General features: G+C 51.0%; 1 long non-coding RNA gene across 1 annotated transcript; it reads right to left on the bottom strand.

Moving 5' to 3' along the window:
* Window positions 1-227: 227 nt before the first annotated feature.
* Window positions 228-2,084, bottom strand: LOC138110949 (uncharacterized). Its single transcript, XR_011151178.1, has 2 exons — window positions 1,967-2,084; window positions 228-262 (listed from the first exon to the last, which is right to left on the bottom strand). It is a non-coding gene; the product is annotated as an uncharacterized lncRNA (long non-coding RNA).
* Window positions 2,085-5,475: the final 3,391 nt, after the last annotated feature.

The raw sequence follows: 5,475 nt of genomic DNA on the forward strand, positions 1-5,475 counted from the left end.
GAGCATCACTAAAGGGAAAACCCCAGCAAAACACACTTACCTCTTCACTGTTCAGGAAAAGCAGATGGACAAGGAAAGGAAGGAAGAGAAAGGGGAAAGAGGAAAAAAAAGCAGTTAGTTAGCATCCTAACTGAAAACAAGCAGAAGAATTTTAACAAGCATAAAAAGTTGATGGTTGAACAAAATTTTTTAATGCCAACAGTATATTAGAGACAGAAAAATGGGAACTTACTCAGACATCTTGGTTTAGATGGTTGTGAGCCTGAAATGAAAACCAAGGAAAAAAGTTCATAACTATTCATGCTGGTGGTCACTTTCTTGGGTTTAAAAACAAAGGAAGACTCCGCTAGAAAATAAAATGAGGAACAGGTCTGTTCTTGTTTCCCAACTTCACCAATTTTTCATCATATAGGGAACTAGGCTGCAGTTTGTAGACAAGAGGCAAACATTTCCTCATAGCAACACAAACCTTAGCATCAAGGGACTTCTGGAAAAGACCAGATGGGGCTGAGCCAGAAAAAGAGAGATCTGTGACAGTGATTCCTGCAGGTATGCTTCTTGTTTGACCCCCAGAAAACCATTTTATTCAATGAAGAAAGGCAAAAGCTATTTTCAGTTTACTGCTTCACTTTGACATTCAACCTTACTTCACTTCATAAACAAGAAATATCTCAAAGCCTGCAAAGGGTTGGCAGTGATCCCAGGTGACGAGGAAGGACTTCAGAGGGTGCTGCTGCCAGTGTATGCACACATTCTGTGGGACAGGGGAGCCTGTTGCAGCAACCTCAGCACAGGTGATGTAGAGCAGGGTTGGAAATTGTGGTTGAGTTGATACAGGCACAAAAAAAAATCCCCAGACAATTCCTTGCATTTGCTTTAAGTGGAAATTTTACAGGTACAATGCAGCTTATTAGGGAAGAGATGGAAGAGCACCTTTCCTTTGCGGTAAATGATTCCCACACAAATAGAATTTTACTTCTCTAGCAGAGCAATATCTGCTGCTTGCATCTCCCAAGCCAGTCCTCTGCAGGGCAGACAAGGCCCCCAAAAGCAGCCGTCTGCAGACCTGGGAGGCTCCGTCAGGAGGAGAAGCATTAACGGGGGCTCATGCCCGAGGAAGGAGGCAAGGCTTGCAGGGCCAAGGAAACATTATCCTGGAAAATGTGCAGGCCCATCACATTACTTCGGGGGGGGGGGGGGGGGAAGTGCTTCTAAAAATGGCCAGGGAGCTGCAGAAGGAGCTGCAGCTGTCTCCTGGGACGGCAGCCTCTCCCCGGTGCCAGCCCCCGTGACTCAGGGAGGTCGGAGCGATGCGCAGCACAAGCCGCCGCAGGTGGCGGAGCTGCAGCCGAGGCCGGGGCGGCCGAGGAACGCCGGCTATTTTTACTGACATCCCTGCCCCGCAAGCACACGCTCCCGCTTCGGCCGCAGCGACGCCGGGCAACCAAGGGGACAACGCCGGGCTGCAGCTCGCTGCCCGCGACGTGGGCTTGAATCACCTGTTCTGCCGGGAGGACACCATAAATTTGGATGTCGGTGCCTGTCCAAGGGTGTTTTTGGGGAGGAAGGCACTGCAAGGGTCGGGTAGGGAACTGGAGGAAGGGGTGTAAGCAGGGAGCGTAGCCCAGTCACCGCAGGCAAGGATCCTGAATCCTATGGCCCTGGAGAGGTCAGCGTTAGGCTTCACTTGCCCTCACCACTCAAACTGAGAGCAGAACCAGCCAAGGGAGGGGAAAGCATGAAATCAAAAGGAAAAAAGCTCACTGGAAGAGACAGAGGGAACCTTTCCAGCGCACAGACGCTCTCCGACAAGCAAAGGATGGAGGAAGTTTTTAGCACCCCTGTTTCTCCCAGCAGGCCACCCCCACCTGGTATTTATCTCCCTAATACTCAGGTAAGCAAATCTGCTCCCCCATCACTCCCTAAGAGCAAGCTGGGTCATTAAGAGATATGTAAAAAGGCTCACCCAAGTCTGGAGGAGAAAATCAGAGTCGTGCTGGCTGGACAGGATGGACAGACGAGCCTCAGGCAGCTGGCTGAGTAAGGAGGTATAAAAGGGCTTCTCGGGTAGCTCAGCAGAAAATCCACCTTCTCTTTAAGGGCATGGAGACCTTCTCAGACCAATGATGTGCAAGAGTCCCCTGTGCACCTCCCTTGGCTGGGGCAGGCCAGGCCAGCAGGAGAACAGGAGAGGGCAGCCCCCAGGGAAGGAGGGGTGGGGAGGAGGAGAACATCTTCTACCCATGGGATCTGGAGGAGCTGGGGAGGTGTTTTTCCTCAGAAGTGCCAAGGAGGGAGCCTTCCTCTCCCTCCTCCTGCCACCAACCAGTCACAATAGATAAGGCTTCGAATCTCTGGGGAGCCCAGGCTCCCTGCACACAGCCATCCATCTGCAAGGCCTCTAATTAAAATTTCCCCTTGGATACACAGAGTGGCTTATCCATGGACAAGGACATGACTCAGTTTGCCTCCAAGGGCTTGGGAACAGCTCTGCCCTTCAGGAAGGAAGAGAGGAAAGAGCTTGCACCCCAAATATCCACTGCCGACAGCATATGCAAGAGCAATCCCTTAATAAGCCATCCAGCACTAGCTTTTTTAACCTCGCTTATTTCCCTCACACAGGAAATATTTGCAGCTCTTCCCTGTGCGAAATATTTTAACACAACTCCGTTTTTTTGCAAAACAATCTGTGGAGCTGCTGCAGGCAGCCCCAAGCTTCAAATCCAGCCAGGGGCTGGGCAGAGGCAGCAGAGCATGGGGTAGCAGCCCCATGCTGACATCAAGAAGGGTAATCCCCTCTGTGGGATGACCCATATCTCCATGGATCTGAAGGAGAAGCAGGTGGAAACGTAGCTGGAAATATTTCCCAGCCCTGGTCACAGCACATGTAGTGTGTGTGTGTAGGGGATCCCATGGAGACAGGGACCCAAACAGCTCCTGCTCTCCTCCCCCAGGCCAGGCGCTCCCTCCTCTTCCAGCTGGGATTTTTTAGGCTGATTCAGACATGGCCCTGACAATATTTTCCAGGCGACTCCCAGACATTATATAGATAGTGGCAAATCCCTTGCTGCAGGCTTCCTGTTTCACCACCCTCAGCACCACGCAAGTAGTGCTGCAGATCCTGCTGAAGGAAGAGCAAGTCCTTGGGATGGGGATGGTGTCTTGCAGGGGTTTGCCGTGGTAGCATGTGGAGGAGGGGGAAACCATTAGCGTGGGCAAGGCTGGGTCCACTTGGGATTTGTCCCTTTGAAATGCTGCAGCTACACATTCTGGCCTCTGCTGGCCCATCAGTCCTCCAGAGAGCAGCTCAGTTCTTGGTGGAGGAATCAAAAATGGGAGTTCTCCATTCAAAATTCCCCACAGCCAGGGAATGTGAGCAATGCGAGGTGAAGGTGTTCTGAACCTCCTGGAGCCCGGCAAAAGAGATCTGCTCAGAATTCAAGGGTGTGGTTTTCACCTTGTGACAGGAAAGTGTTGGCCTGATATGTTGGAAAGAAGAAGTTCAAAGAAAGAAGTCCCATGAACAAAATACTGGCCAACAGAGGTGTTTGTAGGATACGGGAGGAGTGGATAGTGAGGTGTGGTAATAGGATGAGCAGGTCGAGCCTCCAAGTCTGCAGAAGGCTTTCCACGGAGCTGCCTTGCACAGGGGTTAAGCTGCAGGGCAACTGTCCCAGAAAAAGAAAGAGGCACCAGACCTAACTGCCACAAGGAAGAAACCCAGTGAGCACAAGGAAGAATGGAAAAACAAATCCATGTCAAATCTAGAAGCTATGGTTAACATTAAGAAAGACAGAAGTTTCCAAGGGAATTACGTAAATGTTTGAGTGATGAAGGAACAAATTTCTTGCAGAAAAGCTCAAGGAAGGCATAAAGAAGCTCCAGGACATTCTTCAGAGCGGTGTTTGGCTCTGTGAATATTAGGTGTAAGTGAGGGTATTCCACAGGGGCCAGAATGGATGCACTGTTCATACTTGGATACTTTCCTATGGAGCATCTGACCTTGTTCCCTTCCTCATTTCCCGCCACTTGGGCTAGAGGAATGCATCATGGGTGTGGGCCACCATTCCCAAAGCACTTCCACCATCCTGCGAGGTCAGACAGAGTGAAGACCTGTCACAGACAGGAGGTTCTGCACAAAGTTTTAGAGACTCAGGTGTGGCTCTTTTGGGCCAGGCTTCTCCAAAGAATCACCACATGTTGGAAGGATGAGGCTGATGAAGATGTCCCTCATGGCACTCTCCTACACCTTTACACCTTGTCTCCTCTTCAACATCCCACAAGTGTCAAGTGGACAGGCACTGTGGAGTGACATGACACCAGACGACACTATGTCTTATTTCCAAGGATGACACTGTTAGAAAACACAAGCCTTCTGCTCAGCAGCAATTGTAATCATGGTAAAAGTTCGGGCAATATCACTGGGGAAACCTGTGTCTGACTGCCCTTTGCTTTCCCAAAATCATGTTGGACCAAAGCAAAGCACACGGCTCCCATGCTGCCCAGGACATACCTGCTCTCTCCAATGTATCTCCAAAAGAGCTCCCCATGCTCTTCTTCTGCTGACAGCAGCCTCTAGGAGCTCTCCAAAGGAAGGCCATCACTTTCACATCTTGTGCTAGTGCTGTCCTACACCCCACAGCAGCAGTCACCTCATCTGCCCATGAAATGGGGTTAAGGTTTTTGGGTTTTCCTATTCAGGGCTGCTGCCAACCAACACAGCCACCCTGTCCACGTAGCTCCATGCTATCTTCCTTGGCAGGGAGTGCTTTGGGCACATGATGTTCATGCCCTCAGGCTCCAAACCCACCAGCAGGCCCTGACAACACTCCTCAATGTTCAGCAGATACCTCACGAACACATAAGCTGACAGCAACTTTGTGCTGTGTTTGACCATCAGCTACACAATGATGCAAGTAGAACCCCAGGAGAAGCCATCCCAGCAGTGGATGAGGAAACAATTCCCTTTCTTCAGTGAGACCTCGATGCATTCATCAGTGTCCCAGAAGCAGGGCTGCCCCATTCCATGACAATCCCCATGGAGCCTTGAGGCGTGTGCGGAACCCTCCCCGTGGCAGATGTAGGGGATGACACTCAGGCTGCATTCACTGGGCAGGCAGCTCATGTCAGTGAAGATGTCACTGATGAAGCTGTCACTGATTGAAGCTCTCAGTGCTGTTCATGCACAGCCCCTGCCCACTGCTGATGTTCCCCAGGAGGATGCAGTCAGTTATCTGAGTGGTGACGGGTCCTGTGAAGGGGCAACACACAGGTTTCTGACCAGTGGGCTCCTTGGGATGTGGCTTTTTCTCCCAGTTCCCCCTGAAGGATTTATTGGAGCTGGCATGTGGTGCAGAGGACTGGAATAGGGCTCAGAGCCCCACAACAGCAGCAAAAGAGGGACAAGTGACTGGAGAGCTTGGCCTTGAAGGGGAGTGTGCTAGACAAGGCAGTTGAGGAGCAGGGGTGGGACTG

Source organism: Aphelocoma coerulescens, chromosome 5 (assembly GCF_041296385.1).
Source record: "Aphelocoma coerulescens isolate FSJ_1873_10779 chromosome 5, UR_Acoe_1.0, whole genome shotgun sequence".
NCBI classification, from domain to species: Eukaryota; Metazoa; Chordata; class Aves; order Passeriformes; family Corvidae; genus Aphelocoma; species Aphelocoma coerulescens.